Here is a 21,099-nt window from a genome sequence, read left to right on the forward strand (position 1 = left end):
AGACAAGAATCTCAGGATTCATTATTTTTGGTGGGGTAGTGGGTCCAGGGAGCTCCACTGTGTTGTCAGAGTGTGGGGCTTCCAGAGGTTCACTCATCTCTAAAAGATTTCTCCAGTCTTAGCTCTCTGATGCTCACTGCAATCTTCAGCCTGTGGCCTGGAGAGAATGAATCCAGTGGCCTGAGTTGGGTTTTTATACCAAAGTTTAGGGGGTGGAGCCTAGGTGGGACTGCCCAGCTCTGGGTTCTCACCTTGCTGTTTTGAATTCCAGCTTCCTGGTGTGTGGGACAAAGACCACTACTCAAAATAAAAACAAAGGCTAGATACCTTGAAAGCAGAAAGGAGTTTATTGCTTTCTCATGAGAAAGGGTACCACCCCTGTACACTAATGTGACAGCCAGGGGAGTACGAATTGGTTACGGAAATGAAGGCTTATTTATACCCTAACTCAAGATCCTCCTCCCTAACCCCCTTTCCCTTATCCTATTAGCTGACTTTCAGGGGGCACAATCTATTCACAGAAATCTTCCCCAGCAACAGAGAACAAAGGCAGTTACACAAGTTTGCCCAGAGACATGAAAAGGCAGGAAGTTTTTCCTAGGACAAGGAGTTCAGGTTGGGGGTAGGGCTATTCTTTCTGCTAAGTACTTAAAAACAGGGTGGGGGGGGGAGGGTTTTGAAAGCAGCAATACAGGAACTATTAACAAGAACTATTGACCCTCTGAGGAGGCTTCACTTCTGAGAGATCTTCTCTCACACTGGGAGCCAAGAAGGCTTTATGGCTAACATATTATTTGTATCTTACAAGCCCATGTGGTAGAAACTACTGATATTATTGTTCCCTTTTAGAGATGAGGCCCAGTGAAGGTAGATGGCAATATGAACTGGTCTGAAGCCCAAAAAGCCTTCTTGGAAAGGCTCAAGAAGGATTTTAAAAGTCAAGAGAGGTAGAAGAAAAATCGGGAAAAAGAAGTGAGAGGTTTGCAAGAGAGAGTCAACAGCTTGGAAAAGGAAAGACAAAAATCAACTCCAGAAAACAAGTCCTTAAAAATACAATTGAAAAATGGGGGGAAAAAAGTACACTGAAGAAAATAAGTCCTTAAAAAGCATAATTGGCCAAATGGAGAAGGAGGCACAAAATCTTAATAGAAGAAAACAATTTGTTGCTGTTGTTCAGTGGTTTCATTCAAAATCCCATTTGGGCTTTTCTTTGCAAAGACACTGGAGTGATTTGCCATTTCCTCCTCCAGCTCATTTTATACATGAGGAAACTGAGGCAAACAGGATTAAGTGACTTGCCCAGGGTCACACAGCTAAGAAGTGTCTAAAGCCAAATTTGAATTCACTTTGCCACCCAGCTGCCTCACCTAGAGTCCACACCTATCAGGTGTTAATTCCTTCCCAAAGTTGACTACACACTACTTAGGTACTGATAAGTATCAGTTCCCTTGTTGGAAGGACCTGAGGAGTTAAAGCTTATAGCAGACCTGGCCATCTCCAGTTCCTAGTCATCTGAGTAAGTAATAACTACCCCACAATCTATCAGCCAGGGCCCAGGAGAAGACAAAGGGAGATATTCTTTCCTTGGAAGATCCCTAGAGAGGATGGGCAGCAGTTTGACTCCAGCTGTGGCATAGGCAGGACACTTGACAGAACCCTGAAAAGCAGGGCTTTTTCTAAGTGGAGGATAAAAGGCAATCTCCCAGCTTGAAAAGGTCCTCGGTTCATTGGCTCCTGTCTTGTTTGCTCCAAAAATCTTCTCTCCTTTGATGACTCTATAAGAAATCTCTCATGGAAGGTGCCTTGTGTTGGGAATATGGCTGCCCTCAGAAAGCTCCTTCTCTAGATGTCTTTTCTCCTCTCACGAGACTGGCTTTATGGATGAACTGGGCCCTGAATGACTGAAGGGCACGTCAACATTTTAGCAACACTGAGAATGAGCTTTTCCCACCAAAATACCAATGAACCATTCGTGACTGAGCAAAGAAATTTCTACTTCTGGCAGTGCCTCGATCTGAACTTTACGTCTCCCTGACTTAGCACAGTGCCTGCAACATCGTTGGCACTTAAATGTTGATTTAAAGAGGCTAAAGGGAAGCTGCGGGAGTGCCTACAAACAGAAGGAATAGGGCCAGAGCCCTTCCTGGCTTTTTATGTCCTGGGAGTGTTGATGTTGGGAGGTTTGAGACCAGCAGCTCCCCTTGAGGTAAGCACTTAACCCTTGAGGATGCTCCTTGTAGACACTTGCCCAGGGTTTGCCTGATAAATATGATCGTCCTGGCCTTGTAGATAAGGAAACACCCCATTAGTCTTTGCCTGGATTATTGTAATACCCTTTTAACTGGTCTTGCAGGATCCATTTTATGGTCTTCTCATAGAGATAGCTGGGTGATATGGTGAATAGAGCTCTGGGCCAGGAGTCAGAAAGACATGAGTTCAAATGTAGCCTCAAACACTTACTAAATTTGTGATGTTGAACAAGTCACTTAACATTTATCTCAGTTTCCTTAACTGTAAAATGGGGATAATCATAGCACTATCTCTCAGAGCTGTTGTGAAGATCAAAGGAGATTAACATTTTCAAAGTACTTAACTTAGCACAGTGCCTGGCATGCAGTAGGTACTTAATAAATGCTTTTTCACTCTCGCCATCTTCAATCTAGCCTTCACACCATAGCCTTTCTAGTTTCCAGGTCTGCCCACGTGTCTCCTCTCCTTAAATACCTCCCATAGCTCCCTATTGTCTACCTGATGCCTCTCCAGGCCTCAGTTCCCCATTTGTAAAATGAAGGACTTTGACCATGAGGTCTCTCCCACCTCTAGATCTACGTTGCTGTGATCTTACAAATTCTTAATCCTGTCATTCCAGGCCCTTACATTCTGGCTCTAATCTCCCTTACCTCCCCTATTCTCTTCCATATACTCCATATTCCAACCCAATTGAACATTCTCCATCCCGCAGACTTCTGAATTCTCCCGGCCCCAGACTCCTGCATACACTATCCCTTCTGTGCTTTTGCATATGCTGGAATGGACCCCCTTCCCCCTTCCCCCTTCCCCAAACTCATCTCCACCCACTGCAGTGTTTCCTTCTCTTTCTTCAGTTCTCAGCTTAGGTGACATTCCTCAGTGAAGTCCCCCTCTCCTCAAAGTTCTCCTAGTACTTGGCATAGTCTTGTACTCTTTACCACGACATCTGCCCTTTGTGTCATAGTTATTTGTGTATCCTTCCCCATTGCAACAGATTTCTGGCTTATCTATCTATGTATCACCTCCTCCCCCAATCAATCGATAAACATTTATTAAGCACCTACTAATATGCCAGATAGTATGCTAAGCACTAAGGATACAAGCAAAGGAAATATAGTCTCTACTCTCAAGGAACTTCTATTCTAATGGTCAGCTTGGACATTGTAGGCACTAAATAAATACTACAATTAAATTAATTTAAGTTGAATTGAAGACTTGACTGTATTTACTACCAGCTTTCCTGACATTAGCTCCCTCTATCCTTTATATTCATTTAGGATTTCTTTGGCAATAGCTTCATTTCAATTTTGATGCCTTATATGTCCAGGGTTGTCCCCACATTTCTTTGGAGAGGCAGGAGGTGGTATTTCCTGATGAACAGAATGACGGGTTTGGTGTTGAAAAAACCTGATTGTAACTCCTGCCTTTGCTGCTTGTCAGCTAGGAGAGTCTCAGTGAGCCAGCTACTTTCACTGGGCCTCATCTCTAAAAGCGAAAAACAATATCAGTAGTCTCAACCACAAGAGCTTGGGAGACACAAATAACATATTAGCCGTAAAGTACTTTCCAAGCTTTAGCTCACTGAATAAATGTCCTGACTTTTGGAGAGCTGCACTCTGTGGACAGAGTAGATTAGACAGATGAGTAGTGCCAAGCAGAGAACTGATTATCTTATTTGCTCAGACACTGGCACCTTCCTCCTACGGCGAACCCAGCCCCAATTCCATATTGCAGAATACTGGCCAGTGGCAATGTATGTAGAATTGGAATTCTATCCTCCAAAGATCCCAATTAACCTCCCTTCTCTTTTTCCTTTTAAAGGTAGAAGACAGTAGGGAAAATTAGAAAGAAGATAGTAGGAGGTGTGCTTTCCAGTCAGAGCCATTGAGTGCGGGTCTCCAAAGTGTCCTGGACGTTGCTGAGAAGCCAATGTATTAAGCCACATTTACTAAGGCCCTATTATATACCAGGAACTGTGATAGATGCTAGTCATACAAATATAGAGAATCGAACTGTCCTCTCCTTAAGAAGCTTACATTTTATCAGGGAAGAAATATGTCTATTTATAAACATATAGAATTAATGTTGGGGGAGAAACGGCAGCAGCACCGCGGAGGAAGCCGCAGCCGGAGCAGGTGCCGGCACGGGGCAGGCACCGTGGCTGGTATCAACACCATCGAGGCCGTGAAACTCAAGATTCAGGATCTGCAGCAGCAGGCTGAGGACGCGGAGGACAGGGCCGAGCGTCTCCAGCGGGAGATGGAGGGGGGAGAAGCGGGCCCGGGAACAGGCTGAGGCAACTTCCTTGAACCGTCGGATCCAGCTGGTTGAGGAGGAGCTGGACGGTGCTCTGGAGCGCCTGGCGACTACTCTGCAGAAGCTAGAGGAGGCAGAGAAGACAGCTGATGAGAGTGAGAGAGGTATGAAGGTCATTGAAAATCGGGCCTTGAAGGATGAAGAGATGGAAGTGCAAGAAATCTAACTGGAAGAGGCCAACACATCGCAGAAGAAGCAGAAGGAAGTAGGAGGAAGTTGATTATTGAGGGGCACTTGGAGCGCACAGAGGAGCTGGCCGACCTGGCTGAGTCCCATTGCCGGGAGATGGCTGAGCAGATCAGACTGATGGACCAGAACCTGAAGTGTCTGAATGGTGCTGAGGAAAAGTATTCTCAGAAAGAAGATAAATATGAGGAGGAGATAAAGATTCTTGCTGATAAACTCAAAGAGGCAGAGACCCGTGCTGAGTTTACTGAGAGATCAGTAGCCAATCTACTGATTTGGAAGATAAACTGAAATGCACAAAAAAGGAGCACCTCTGCACACGAAGGATGCTGGACCAATCTCTGCTTGACCTGAATGAGATGTAGAAACTTCTTGCTCCGAAGCCCCACGCTGTCACGGCTGCTTCCACTGACTGACTTTTCGCTGGAGGCCAGTCTGCCTGAAGCTGAAGTTTAACCTGAAGGCTGCTTTCTTCTCTGGGTCCTTGCTTACCCTCTCCCCACCCCACCTCTACCTCCAACTCCCCATGTCAATTTCACCAAACTGTCTGCAGCTCTCCCCTAGAGATCCCACGTGGACTAAGGGCTGAGCACTTTTGGGAACAACATTTAAGGGAACATGAGCACAGTGCAACAGTGTCTTTAAAAGCATGTTGTATGATGCATGCATTTTGTAATTACCTTTATTGCTGTTGTGGCAACCATTTGTAAGATATTCCAGACAATTCCCCAGCTCCCCTTAGGCTGCATCTAATCACTTTTCTTTCTTTTGGATGGCAAATCTTTCTATCTAAACAATGCCACTTCTCCACAGAAGAAGGAAAGAGGTGTTAGCATGCCCTACTGAGAGCTAAACATAGCCCAAGAAACGACTCCACCAAGGGAAACCTCAATGCTCTGTACCAGGAACCAGCCAAACCAGAAAGGTCATTCCAAGAGGAGTTTACCAGAAAAGAGTGCTGTGCAGGTTTTCAGCTTTACGGTAGCTTGGGGTGTTTTTTTTTCTTTTCCTTTTTTATCTCTCTTAAACGTTTGTATCAGTAGCAAACAGACAAATTACACAGACAAGACCTCTCTGAGACCAAATTGTCTTCCCTGTCCTCATTCACTCACAGAATGGATCATGTGCCCCAGAAGTTGGGGTGTCTACTCCTATCCCCACTTCACCTTCTTTGAAAAATAATGTTTTTGTGCCACTGATTAGTCAAGTGAAATTCAACTCATTACCCATTCCTGGGTCTGAAACTGCTGCCTCTAAAAGTGCCATCTCATTGTGCTTTGTATCACTCAGCGCTGGAGAAATCTTGAATAGCTTGTGTACAAAACTTTTTTTTAAAATTTTATATATATTATTTTTGGCGACACTTTATTTCTGTCAGGTGGGAGCACCAGGCCAACCCCCATCCCACTTCCACCCCCATCTGGCTATGAGTGCTTTTGGTCTGCAGTCTGGCAGTATGCTGATCTTTTTTAATTCCTTTTTTTTTAGAGAGGAGGCCGGGTTTCTGTGAGGTCTGTGTTAGGTTTGCATCATGCAGCTTTTTTGGCTTAAATGTACTGTCCTTTGGTGTGGTCTGTTTGGGAGCCAATCTGGAGAAAGAGGAATTAATACAGCAAGTGTTTCAATACTGAAAATTGACAAAATGTCTTTTGAAATAAAGAACCAGCACCTCCACCCTCAGAAAAAAAAAAAGAATTAATGACAGGGCAGCTAGATGGTGAAATGGATAGAGCACTGAGTCTGGAGTCAGGAATATCTGAGTTCAAATCCAGCCTCAGACACTTACTAGCTGTGTGACCCTAGATAAGTCACTTAACCTCTATATACTATAGTTCCTCATCTGTAAAAATGAGCACACACTGGAGAAGGAAATGGCAAATCATTCCAGTATCTTTGCCAAGAAAGTCCATGGGGTCATATAGGGTTGGACATGACTGAATGATTGAAAAACAACACCAACAATGATTAATGATAATAATAACACTAATTATCATAACAATTAGCACTTATATAGTGCTTTAAGGTTTATGAAACACTTTACAAATATTAACTTATTTGGTCCTCACAACAACCCCTAGAAGTAGGTGGTATTATTCTCTCCATTTTACAGATGGGGAAACTGAGACAGGCAGATATTGTGATATTGCCCAGGGTCACATAGTTAGCAAGTGTCTATGGCTGAATTTGAACTCAGATTCTCCTGACTCCAGGTCCAGCACCCTTTACACAGATCATAGTAATTTTGTCAGAGAAAACAGGAGCATTTTGGGGAACAGAAGAAGCTTCATGTAGAGGGTGGCATTTGAGCTGATTTTTTTAAAAAAACACAAGGAATTCTAAGAGGCCAAGATACGGTGAGCATGTATTCTGGGCTTAGTGGGCACCAGTACAAAGATACAATGGAAAATCATCTGTGGGAAACAGTAAAGAGGTCATTTGGGCTACACCACAGAGTCTGTCTCATTTTTTAAATCTGAGACTGCCCAACCCTCACATAGACAGAAATGCTTCAATACAGACCAATACTAGCACAAATTCCCATGTCTATGAAGACACGGCACAGAGTTTTCATTTTTCTCTTTTTCTCCCAATGTATTTTGTATCACCATCATATCAGGAAATTGATTGCAGTTTCCCTGTTTCCTGTCAGTTTTCAAAATGTTTCTGACATGTTTCAGATTGACATATTTATAATTTATGTCTCCCCTTTTCATCAGAACCATGAGCCCTATGTGGACTCCCAGACCACTGCACCCATAGCACAATGGCAGACAGAACTGTTCTCTCCCTTCTAGTGAAAATGACATCTAGTCAATTGCTTCCAGTTCATTCTGCCTGAGACACCCTTGGCTTTTGCATGAATGGCAGTTCAAATTATAGCCATGCAAGACATACATGAATTAGACTAATAATGTAACCAAAACACTTTCTGAACCCTAAAGCACTATCTAAATATGGGCTGCTATTATTATTAGACCAGCATCATCCAGCCGTTTTTACCCAAGCTTAAGGAAGAATTGAGATCTGAGCCCCTATTAACGCTATAAAGGTGTCAAATAAGTCTCACTTCCACGTGGGTAAATTTTAATAGCCTCATGAACCACATTTACAAGAAAATGCCTAATTTACTAGAGGTGGTTTATGGGAGTTCTTATGCTAGGCGAATCATGGAGGGCAGTTTCTTTTTACAGTTGTACAAGTCATGGATTAATAAAAATAAAGAAAAAAGATAAATTACAGGCTAACGGGGGTAATGTGGGATGAGTACATTTGATGATGAGTGTGAAGTTGGATAGGCTCGTGAATGCTCCTATTTCCTTCAAATTTCAGAGAGTTCTGATTCTGATTCTCTAGCAGGCATCACCGGCTAATTTCCATTCAATCTAGGTAGAACTCAGTCAGGAGAGTGTTTCTCACATTTGTGAAGACAGAAGTGAATATTTGTTGGATATTTCTCCTGCCAAGATTCAACCATATATGATTGGGCTATAACTTTGAGGAACAGAAATCCTATGGTCTCCTCTTCAATTTAATTCAATTACTATTTCAAAAAATTATTAAGCAACCATCATGAACCCAATACTGTGCTAGGCACAAACTTAAAATGATACAGGATATAATAAATAAATATATGATATATGATTTTACATATATATGGAGAGAGAGGAGGATGGAAAGGAAGAGAGAGAGAGAGAGAGAGAGAGAAGAGAGAGAGAGAGAGAGAGAGAGAGAGAGAGAGAGAGAGAGGGAGAGAGAGAGAGAATGAGAATTAATTGGGGGCAAACAATAATTTTGGTAGGATTTCATTGTGGGATAGTGATGGCCATACAAATGCTCTTCTTCTACTGACACTAGAAGCATGGTGCTTGGCACATAGCACATACTAAGTACTTACTTAAAGATTGTTCATAATTGATTCACAATTTCAGAACTTAACCAGAAAAAACTAGATGATGTCGGTTTTCCCACATTTAGTCAGTTCTCTGTCAGTTGAGCATTGAATTTCACAGATGTCATCTCCTTGAGATTAGGTACTATTTCTTTCTGTATCCCCAATGCCAAGCACTGCCAGGTGCAGTGACAGGCAAATGGAGTTTAACAAATGTGTTTTGAATAAATGGTAGCAAAAAACTGTGGTTGAAGTTTGTACTAGGACAGTGTTTCACCATGATTGTTGAATATTCAATATTTATTAAGTACCTTCCTCATTCAGTATTCATTCTGAGGTTGGCACCAGGATAATGAGCTTTTTATCTAGAATGATTCTCAAAAAACTAGTTACAAAGTCTCAGAGGGATCTGATTAGATCCACGTGACCTTCTTGTAGACACAGAGAAAAATAAGACATAAACCTGCCCTTAGGAAGCTTAACATCTAGTTGGGGTTGGGGAAAATGTGGCAGATAGACTTAGATGGGCTTCAGAAGCCAGCATGCCCAATATGTCCTTGAAAAATAGTCCTCTCCATAGCTTCCATAACAATCCAGCCTTTGCTTACAGACTTCCAGTAATGGGAAACCTACTTGCAGCCATGGGGAATTCTAATTGGAAGAGTTCTAATTATGCAGGTTAGTGTCTGTTTGGGGGGAGATGACCTTACCACAGAATTAAGGACCATCCAATTGATCTCAAAAGCAAGCCAGCATCCTCCCCATGGTGTCCTGGACAATGGTTTGTTCAGCCTTTGCAAAGAACTCCAATGAAAGGGAATTGGGGGCTGTGCTGGTAAATAGTTAACAATCACTTTTCTAGCAGAAAATGCATGCAGGACACACTTTTCAATTTAATCTGCATTATTAACATTTTCTTCATCACTTTCTTAAGTCTAGACCATCAACAGAACAATAAATCAAGGCCTGATCGGTAGCTGTTTGCTGCTTTCTAAGATGTATATGCTGACACTGAAAATTTATCAAACTGGTTCCAGCACATGTCTGGGGGGATTCCAAGACAGCCCATTCCACTCTGGAATAACTCTAATTGTTGGAAGGTGTTGCTTTACCTCAAGATTAAATCCACCTCTACGCGCCTCCTTCCTGATACAATTCTACCCGTTAGGAGTTTGGGATCTAGGTTTGAATCCCATCTCTGCCACTCACCAGCTGGGTGATGCTTCTCCCTTCATACCGTCTGTATTCCAGCGGATCTGCCATGAATCTGACCCAACCTCTCTGGGACTTCAGAAGTGAGAGGTCTGGACTAAATAATTTTGAAGGTCCCTTCCAACTCTAGGACTTCCAGCTCTAGAGCTATGATCTTCCCACCCTTTGAGTAATTCCTAGTTTCTTTGTTGTGGTTGTTCAGTCATGTCCAACTCTTTGGGACCCCATAGATCAATAGCACACTAATACTGTCCATCGGATTTCTATAAGTAGGGCCAAAAAAAAAAATGAAATGCAATAAAGTGGTTCAGTGTATGAAAATGGTTGATGGCCCCTCCTCACCCCTATCATAGTAAATTATTTGGGGGCAACTTTAAGAGAAGCCTTTTAGAAACATCTCTTTCCATCACAACCATTTCTCCCTTTATTGAGAAAGAGGCATTGGGGGTATTTTATTTCATCCAAATGGAGTTGTACCTAGCTGTAATCAGCAGTACCACATGCCACTGTGAGCATCAGGGTTTGCTGAGACAAAAACAAATGCCTCATTGTCTAAACAGTGTCTTACAGTAGAGGCATTTTCCCAAGAGTCATAGCAGTTCAGCCCTAGGTGGGTAGGTGGGTGGATAGGGGGCTTAGGGGAAGATTGTGAACAGCTAAGGTATTAAAAGTAAAAATACATGCATATAAACAAAACTGCCAGCAGAGAGGACTTAACTCGTAAAGCTCTGAGAAGCATCCCCTTCGTTTCTTTCCACCATGTAATCACTGAATCACCATATAAAATACTGAAATCGTCAGAGACAGAACTGAGCCAGCCAGTCCCATCCCCCCTTCCTTTAAATGTCTCCTTTTCAGTTACACAGTATTTTATGAAAAATTGATGTCTTGCTAGTCAACATGATGAATGTCAGAACATGCAGGGAATAGTTTAAAGAGTTTGTTTTAACAGTTATGCATTTAAATTGTCCCATTAGGGTGGACATGCTCTCCTCTGCCAAGAAAATTCAGCTCTTAAAGGCTCCCCTTCTCATGGCCTGATTTTTTTCTCTCTGCTTGAAACCATCCCCCCTCAAATATTATTGGACTTTGGATTTTAAATGATGTCATGCAAATGTTCAATTTCACATCTGCAGCTGTGTGACTGTGTTTATTTCAGTGCAAAACACTAATAAGTGTTATTGAGAACATTCGGTGTAAAAATGATACATTCTACAAAGGAAATCCCCTAGAATCAATGCATCAAGGGACGCATCAGGACTTCTGGGGGAGGCAGTGAAGTGTGCTGTGCGCACACCTGAAAAAAAAAACATTTCTAGCCTCTATTACCTGTAACTGGTCCCTACATTAACTCCTTCCAGCACTTGTAATAATGGCTGCCAATTACAGAGCACCTTAAGGATTACAGAGTGCTTGCTATGTCTTATTAAAGTGCCTACTATGTGCTAGGCACAACGCTAGGCACTGGGGAAACAAGAAATGAAACAATCCTTCCTTATAGGGAGCTCGCATTCTTATGGGAAAGATGGTGACATACATAAGTACATGCAGAATATAGATAAAGGGAATAAATGCAAAAATCCTTTAACTTTCTGTGAGTCCTAGTTTCCTCATCTGTAAAATGGGGATAATGATTCTTAGCTTTCTATCTCGCAGAGTTGTTAGGATCATCAGTTACTATATGAGTTTTTATTAAGTGCCTGCTATATGTCAGGCACTGTAGGTAGACAAAGAATGACTTTACTTGTGAGGGAAATCCACTGATATATTGCATCTAAAATGCTGAGTGAACCTGAAGGCCCTATAAAAACAGGAGCTACTACTACTTTAATAATAATAATAATAATAACAAAAACGATAATACTAACATCTATATAGTATTTTTGAAGTTTATGAAATGCTTCACATGTGTCATTTCATTTGGTACTCAAAGCAACACTGTGAGGTGGGTGCTATTATTAACCCCATTTTACAGATGAAGAAACTGAGGCTGAGGTAGAGTAAATGACATGCTCAGCATCACACGGCTCATGTTTGAGGCAGGATTTGAACTCGGGTCTTCATAGCTCCAAGTCTAGGTCTCTTTCCACTATACCACCTAGCTGTCTCATTATACTCTTTTCCTGCCAGCCACCTCCCATGGATTCTTCCATAACCCAACTCCAGGATGAAGTAAGGCTAAGACTGACACCCCCAAAGTGGCAAGTTTCCCCTTCCCAATACCTACTTCCCTGAGTTGTGCTTGTGCATTTCCCTGAGTGGTTATCTCAGATATCAGCCATCTCCTTGGTACTGCATGGTAAAATTGATATCTTTGCCAGTTCATAACCAATAATAGATTGCTTGGCATTTCTAAGCAAATAGGTATGCTTCTCAGTTCATGCAAGAAAGGACTAGCTGAACACGTATTCCATTGTTCTGACCATTTCCATTCCATGCCTCTTCACTTGGGCCATCATCCTCCTTACCAGAACCTTAGACTCTGTTCCTTAACACAGTACCTAACACATTTTCTTTCTTTATTTCATTCTTCCTTCCTTCCTTCCTTTCTTTCTCTCTCTTTTTTCTTTTTTTGTCTTTTTCTTCCTTCCTCCCTTCCTCCCTTTCCTTCCTTCCATCCTTCCTTCCTTCTTTCTTTTTTCTTTTTTCTTCCTTCCTTCCTTCTATCACTTCTACAATCACCGTATAAGCTTACTAGCATTAAACACCATTTGTTTACTCAGTGCACTATTAGGCAACTTGGAGCCTCATTTGTGGCAGAGTTGGGTACTTATTGAGAGAAAGGAGTCCACTGCACTCAATTGAGGAAGATGAGTTTCAACCTCTCTTCATTAGTATTCTGATTTCTGACTACCTTGAATAAAACCTGGAAGACAGACTGAGGATAAATGGAAGTCCATTTCCCCAGGTGTTCCTCAAGAGTGATGGAGGACTGTTAGGCATAGATAGGACTGGGGAGAAGGATTCAGCTGTTCCCTCCCATTGCTATGGATTCCACATCCATTGCTGTGGATGTCCCAGGACAATTTCCACACCATGATAACACATCAGTGCAGCATTTCTGCTATGCATTGTACACCCAAGGAAACAAATATACGCACATGATCTATGCTCATGAGATGGTTCAAGATGGCCCCTAAGGTTCCTCGCAAGTCTCAATTTCTGATCCTATGTTTAGTCATGAATGTGGTTTGATGTCATCATGGAAAGAAATCTCTAAAGGACTGCCCCAGGGAGCAATACTTGCTCATTGACTATTTAACCTCTTCATGAAAGATTTGGTTAAAGGTATAGATGGCGTGTTTATCAAATTTGTGGATACCATAAAGCTATAAGCAATTGCCAACACATTGGATAACGGAGCCAGGACCCCAAAAGATCTCGATAGGCTAGAGCATTGGGCCAGATTTAATGCAATGAAATATAAAAGGGATAAATTTAAAACTCTATCATTGGGCTTTTAAAAATGATTTCATGACTGAACAACTATCATTGTAAACTGAGAAAGTTGAACGTGATGGCTTCTGAGTGAGATCCCTTTCAGCTTCTAGATCTATGATCCTATGATCTGAAGAAGATCCCAGGATTCTCCTGGGCTGCTAGCTCAATATGCTTCACCAGTGTGATATGGCAGGCAAGGAAGCTAATGGATTACAAGAGCCCTTAGCCAAGACTAAGAAGATGACAGCTGTGATATATGATATGTTGGCCAGACCCCATCTGGAGTACTGTGTTTGTTCCTTGGATCCACCCTTGAGGAAGAACATAATGAACCTGTAGGGCATCCAGAAATCGGCACCCATGTGGTGAATGGGCCTCCTGATCATGCCACATGAAGATAGATTGAATGAACTGGGAATGTTTAGTTTGCATTTTTGGTTAGCTTCAAGTACAGAGGCTTCCAAAAAGCTTAATGTAGTTTTAAGCTATTAAAGACTGAAGTATTTGAAGGGATGTTACATGGAAGTGATTAGACCTGTTCTTACCAATCCAAAAGGGTAGAATTGGAATGTTGGTTAGACTTAGCAAACAGACAAATCTAACTTTTTGTAGAAGGAAAATGCCTCTAGCCCTGGAAGCTAGGTATAAAGGGAATGAGCTTCCACAGCAAGTGATAAGGTCTCCATCACCTAAGCTCTTTAAGCAAAGTCTGGCTGACCAACGTCCGGTGTGTTTTAGAAGGGTTTAGCTTTTTGTTTTGAGATACATCTGGAACTTGGCTTCTGAAGTCTTTTTCATGATTAAAATCCCATGATTCTGGCTCTGCAATCTTCTTCCCCGTCTACTCTTCATTGGGTATAATCATCAGGGCAATCAAGAATATGGAACCACATGTGACAGGGTCCCTGCCATGAAGGAACTTCACAAAAGTGGCATCACAAAACACAGACGCATGAAACAGGTGGTGGGAATGGTAGAGAAGGATACAAATTCAAATTTAAAAAACATCAATTAAAGAACTACTGTGTGCAAAGCTATGTAAGAAGGAGCAGTGAACAACGAAACGAAGCTGCCCAGCTTCAGGTCTTGGCAGTGACCCTGTGATATCGCTCTGACTCTGGCCTTGTCTTCTAGCCTCTGGAAGTGCCAGTTTCCTCATTTATAAAATAAAGGATTAGACAATATGATCTCTGATGTTCCTTCTAGCTTGAAAATCCTGTAATTCTGTAGTAATTCAAAATAATATGTGCTTAAGTGGCAAAAGGACCAGTGAGTGGATGTTATAGGGAGGCAGATTTTGGTTCAATATTGTGATGAATTTAATAACAAGTAGACTTAGAACAGGAAACATAAACACTTGGGGCCTCAGTTTCCTCAATTGTAACATGAAAGGGATATGTCTAGAAGCCCTTTAATTTCCTTTCTGGCTCCAAATCTACGACTCTATGATTTCCCAGTGAAGTGTTCCATCAATTTAGCCAAGCTGACTCCCTGGATACCCTTCTTGTCCTAAACCCTGACCTTTTGATTGAGTGGATAAGAAGAATTGAGATCCCATTTTGTACCTGGGAGATGTGAACACAAATTGATGCCACATATAAAATGCCCCTACAAAGAAACCATCAGGATATATTGTGTTGTGGTAACAGACGTCTTGTGCATTTGAGAAAGTATGTCATTTCCCACCTTAGAAAGAGCCACTCAACTCTACGGTATCCCAAACTGGTGCTTTGGGGCCATAGGGAGCAAGGCTGCAATAGACAGTTTAGCTGAGGCTGAGAGTTCCTTAATACAGATGAAAGGGAGATAGTCAGCTTTGAAGCTGAAGCTCAGAGCCACTGACTTATCAGGATGGCAATCCTGCTAAACAAAACTTGGACACATTAACCTTTCCCCACAATCTGGATTGCTTTTGGTAGCCTATCATGGCATATGAATTATTGCCCCAGCCATCACAAAGGAATCAAATCTGGGCTCCCTCCACATAGGCTTCACTAATGGAATATAAGCTTTCTGCGGGTGACAGTCTCCCCAACACCCAGCACAGCTTCCAGCCTATCGTAGGAAATCAATAAACGTGTGGTAAATTGAATTGAATCTACCATCTTGGCAGGGGAAATAGTTCCCTCAGCCTTCCCTATCACAACCTTGAGCTCAGTTCGGATGAAAGTGAAATTTGTCAGTTTGTCAGTTTGGGGTGAATGGGTAGAGTTGGTAGAAGATTATCTTTCCAAATCTCTATGTGTCATATTACTGTGTTGCTGAAGCAGGTTAATTGGCTTAACTCAAAGTTATTGCCAAGTGGTTTGGGAAACCACTCATACTCTTTCCACCCATCCGCTTTCACACATAACCAGAACTTAATGAATGTCTCCCACTGCCCTGTATTCATTCATTCATTCATTCATTCATTCACCCTCCAGGTTGTTCTGTAAAGTATGACATCCTAAGGAGCCCAGAGTTTGGAAGGAACCCCAGATGACACTTAGCTGTCACCTGCATACCGGTTCAAGGTACCTCGTATGGTGCCTGGCACATACTTAATAGTTTAATATATATTTTTGGTTAGATTGAACAAGTTCGCTTTGACGGCTCACACAGCAAGTGGTCATCGAGCCTTTGCTTAAAGACTTCCAATGGAGGGGAACCCATTCCCTGAAGATCTGACTTATTGGAATAAGTACTAGCCAGTTTTCCAAGGTACAGTTATTGTTAGGGGCTACTATTTCTGAACTTAAATAAATGTTCATTAAGAGCCTACTATGCACCTACAACAGGCAGCATAGTGTAATAGATTACTGGCCTGGGAGTCAGAAAGAGCTGGGTTCAAGTCCTGATTCTTACATATTCTGGCTGTGTGACCTGGGCATGCCACTTAACTCCTAGTACTGACTGTAAAGCAGGTACTGACTTACATTCAGAGTGGCTAGGTGGTACAGTGGTTGGAGCCCTGGGCCTGGAGTCAGAAGACTCCTCTTCCTGGGTTCAAATCTGACCTCAGAGACTCACTAGCTGTGTAACCCTGGGCAAGTCACTTAACCTCCATTTGCATCAGTTTACTCATCTGTAAAATGGACGGGAGAATGAAATGGCAAACTACTCTAGTGTCTTTGCCAAGAAAACCCCAAATGGGTCATGAAGAGCTGGGCATGACTGCAACGACTGAACACCGATACCTGACAAATTGGTAGAGGAAGTTTTTCATCTAAAAGTTCTGTGTGTCAGTGATATCACGGGTCCAGTCTGTATCACTATGTGCCAGGTTCTGTGCCAAGCAAAGGTTTTGAAAATCCTTTGTTCTTCACTTTTTTGGATGACCACACCACGAGATCACACCCTTCTTTGCCAGGACCCGCTCTGCCCTCAGCCCTGACAGCAGCCTCCCTGGGGGTGACCTTGGTGTTTTGTCTCTCTGCTTCTCCGAGGCCATATCCTGGTGACTTTCCCCCAATGAGGCCTTGTGTCCTGAGGTTTGAGGTCTGTTCCCTCAACTGAACTGATCTTTAAAAGCTGCTGAGGGCATCATTCCTGCTGCCTGCTTTGGGCACCAGGATTGAGTGTTCTATTCATTTAAACCCCAGGATAATTCACTTCCAGAAACTGAGTCTATTATACAAGGCAAGTTACAGCTCAAAAGACATAAGTGAGGACGGAGGGTTGCAGGGATATGAGAGAGCTTGGGGTCCTTTTAGTCCAAGCCAATCGTTTTACAGATAAAGAAATAGCAGAGAGAAGTGACTTGGCTAGGGTCTCCTCATGAGTCAGTGGAAGAAGGAAGAGTGAAACCCAAGGCCTCCTTTTCCCTAATTGCCTCAACTTCTAGACTCCTCCAGAAAGAGGAGGTGGCCCCAAGGGGCTGAGCCTTCCTGCTGATAATGTACACAGCAAATAAGGCCATTCCCATTCCTGTGGGATAGCTACAGACCAAAATGCAAGTGGAGAAAGGACTTAATTGTTATCTGGAGGAAAAAATTAGCATGTTTCCTACTATAGCAAGAGGAAATAATATAGCAAAGGAATAATGGCCTATTTGGCCCTCATAAAAAACTCGCCACCAGATTATCTATTGATTTTTTCCCTTATAACTAAGTGATAGGTGAAAAAAAATTGTTAAAGCGTCTCTACCTTGTATTAGAAACAAGCCACTAAAATCAGAGGATAATAGAGTTATCCCTAGAAGGAAACTTAGAGGTCATTGATCATAGTAACATAGGTTTGGAGAAAGAAGGGACCTTGGAAATCATCTGGTCTAGCCCCTTATTATAGAAATGAGGAAATTGAGTTTCAGAGACATTACATGATTGTCCAAAGTGTCCAAGTGATAGATGGTAGTGTCAGGATTAGAATCCAGATATTCTGACTGAAAACCCAGTCTTTTTTTCCACCTAAGAGCTACTTCTAGGGAATTGGCCAGGGATTGAGATTCTGTTCTCTGGCAATAGGGATGCTCCCTCCATGGCAGCAAGTGCCCCAGGAACCTAGAGCCTGGGCCTTCTAGCCTGGCTCTTATACAAGCTGTGTGGCAAGTTGTTTAATTTCAGTCTCAATTTCTCTATCTGTAAAATGGGTATACTCAGCCTACCTTAAGGAGAAAGCATGGAGAAAGGACTTTGTAAACTCTAAGACACTATGGAAATGTTGGTCACTATTGTCATTTGCCGCAATCAAATTTTCCTAAGAGACAGTGTGATATAATGGATAGAGCCAGCCTTGGAGCCAAGAAGGGCTGAGGTCCAGCTCTGCCTGTGCCAGATACTGCCTGTGTGACCCTGGGCAAGTCACTTCACCCCTAAGTATTCTAGGCAATTATCTAAGACTATAAGTTGTAGAAAAGGTGGCAGTCTGCGTTTGGAGAAGATATTCCTCACTAGAAGCTTCTCATGCTGATGAAATCAAACATCTGCTCAGTGGTGCCACAGTGCATACAGTGCTGGCCTGGAGTCAGGAAGACCTGTTCAGATCCAGTCTCAGATGTTTATTGGTTGTGACCCTGGGCAAGTCACTGAACTTCTGCCTGCCTCAGTTTTCTCATCTGTAAAACTGGGATAATAATAGCACCTACCTTACAGGGCTGTTGTAAAGATCAAATGAGGGTAATATTTGTAAAGTGCTCTATAAATGCTAACTATTATTATTGTTAGCTAGTAATAATAAAGTGAATAATAATAGGCACTTCTATAGAGCTTTAAAGTTTACCAAGGCCATCACAGACATAAATTCACTTGTTCCTCTCAACAATTCTGTGATTTATGTCCTGTAGGCATTGTTATCCCAATTTATATATGGAAAAACTGAGTCTCAGAGAAGTTAAGGCCATATAATGAATGAGTCCAGAAGAGGATTTGAACCCAGATATTCCAACCTTCAGGCCTAGGGCTCTATTTACTGTGCTGCACTGCCTCTTTAAAAATCCAGTAGAATAGCATGCCCCCTATCCAGGATTACCCACATGCAGCCTGCCTTTGACCTGGGCTGAGGTCCTGCACCGACCAAGGAGCCCAAAGAGGGTCTCACTTCACCAGGATGGTCCTTCAATTTATAGTTATTCAACAAGTCCTAATCACCACTTGTCCAGGCTATCCAGATAATTCTCATGTTAATGAAAACAGAAAACTAAAGCGAGGAGGGGGAGAGGGTTTTTTTCCAAAGCTGCTCCATTGGGATCTATGGCAGTCATCATGGGTCTGTGAATCTTCAAAGCTTCAGGGCGTGGAGCTATGTGCCAAGCCCTTCTGTCATTTCCCAGACTTCCCCAGTCAGATTTTCTTGATAGCTCCTCCAACTCAGCTGCTAATGACTTTGACCTAGGCTTAGCAAGCCCCTGTCTCCTGCTGGCACAGAACCTCATTAGTCTGCAGGATAAATCAGTCCCTGGATTTGTCTGCAGCAAATCTTGCCAAATGATGTTATGAGAACTACAACATGACATAGCTAATAAGGTGCAGTGTAGACAGGGCTGTGTATCTGAATGTGGACAACCGCCCTCAGTTCATTTTCCACAACCACAGACTGAAGATGGACAAAATAGAAGCTGACTTTGTAGGTCTTAAAAGTCATTATCCATGGCAACAACTTTGTGCCTCATAGCCAGCTTGGTAACTGTCAAAAAAAAATCTGAATGCTGCCTTTACCTGTGAAGTGCCCACTGTCTACCTATAAAGTGCCTACGTTCTATAAGCCACTTCTCCTGGTAAAGCCTCAGATTCATGATTGGCATTCTGAGTTCATATTTTTTTCTGCGGTCAGTATTGAATATTCTACTGTGAAGCATCAAGTAGTGAGAGGGAGAGATGAGGGGATGCAAACAGACAAATAGGAAACACCCACATCACCAATGAATACCTATGTTCATAGAATCCTTTGGCAGAGAAGTTGTTAACTTAAATTCATAATTTTGAAGTTTTGAAAAATTAATATTGATCATGGCTTGTTGCTTCTTGACATTTAAGGAGCACAGATTTCTGGAGATAGCCAGTTAAATGGAAAAATTATCGAAGTCAATTTGATTTATTCTTGTGGTGTTTAAAAAGTTTGAGAGACAGTTTCTGGGTAACTTAATCACCTCATTAATAATGCTAGTATGTTATTAATTTAAAAAAAAGGTCAGTGGCATCTCAAATGCCAAAGACCCCTCATGGCCATGGGCTCACAGTTTATATGCCCTTGGAAGAGCAGGCGTTTCTGAGGGTGGCAAACAACTCTGATTTGTTAACAATTAATGAGAGAATGAATATTATAATGAGGGGCTGGGTTATATTCCAATGAGGGTCTTGGGAGTATATGACTTGGATCACCTAAGTCTTGGTCAAAGAGACTCATCAACATACATATCAAAGAGGGAATCCAATTCTACTCCAGACCTGTCTGACCAATCACAATCAACAGGAATTCACCAATTCTCTCAGCCTGATTGGGTAAGTTTTTGCCCAAGATTTCCCACACTAGTTGATTTCTGGATAAGGAGGTAGAAAAGGGGGAAAACCTTGGTCTCAATTTCAATAATTAGTTATTAATACAAGAGAAATAATATTTTCTCTTATCGTGACTGAAAATTATGAAATTATAGAGAGGAGGGAAAAAAGACATCAGGAGATCCATAGCCTTTTTACTGCACTCTGTGAATAAGTGTATGGATTTTAAGACTGAATATTTAGCTTTTGTCCTGGAAATAAAATCACCTATGTTGTACTTTCCCTCTGAAAATACTTGCTAGGTATCTGATGATGGACAATTCCCTTTAATTTCATTATACCTCAGCCTCCCCACCTGTACAATGGGCATAACAGTGGTAACTACTTCACAGTGCTGACGAGTCTCTAGTGAAATCATTCATTAAAGGTGCTCTGCAAAATTTAAATAGCTATATAAAGGTCAGGTATAATATTATTGTCATCTCTTTCTCGAATGTCTTTAATAGGGCTCAGACAAAGTACTGGGACAAGGGCTGCTTCTGCTGTTATTCTTCTATACTTAATGCGCAGATAGATTAAAAAAAAACCCTTCTTTTTATAGTTAAATAAAAGTAATGGGATGGAAGGTTGTCTTCTGAAGGCTCATGGCAAACCTGCTTGGTACAATTCCTGGAGCAGACAAGCCAGCAGCAATCATGATATAGACCTCATTCTTTTCCTGCAGGACTCTCATTTCTGCTAATGTCTGGATATTTTAAAAGCTTTGCTTTGCACGTAGCTTTTAGATTGTGCATATTCGATTTGATGACTTCTATACATTTCTGCAAGGTTTTTGTGGATCAATGAAATGTCTAGGTGATCATGGGCAAGAGTACATTCCATGATAAAGATTCA

General features: G+C 42.0%; 1 protein-coding gene and 1 pseudogene across 1 annotated transcript in view; both read left to right on the forward strand.

Annotated features, from left to right (window-relative positions):
• SCHIP1 (schwannomin interacting protein 1) overlaps positions 1-21,099 on the forward strand; it is a 652,642-nt gene that overhangs the window by 119,261 nt on the left and 512,282 nt on the right. The gene's annotated exons all lie outside the window — the stretch shown is intronic.
• Positions 4,360-5,424, forward strand: LOC110210197 (tropomyosin-like; annotated as a pseudogene).

The sequence above is a fragment of the Phascolarctos cinereus genome, unplaced genomic scaffold (assembly GCF_003287225.1).
Source record: "Phascolarctos cinereus isolate Bilbo 61053 unplaced genomic scaffold, phaCin_HiC Scaffold_7;HRSCAF=346, whole genome shotgun sequence".
In the NCBI taxonomy this organism is placed as follows: domain Eukaryota; kingdom Metazoa; phylum Chordata; class Mammalia; order Diprotodontia; family Phascolarctidae; genus Phascolarctos; species Phascolarctos cinereus.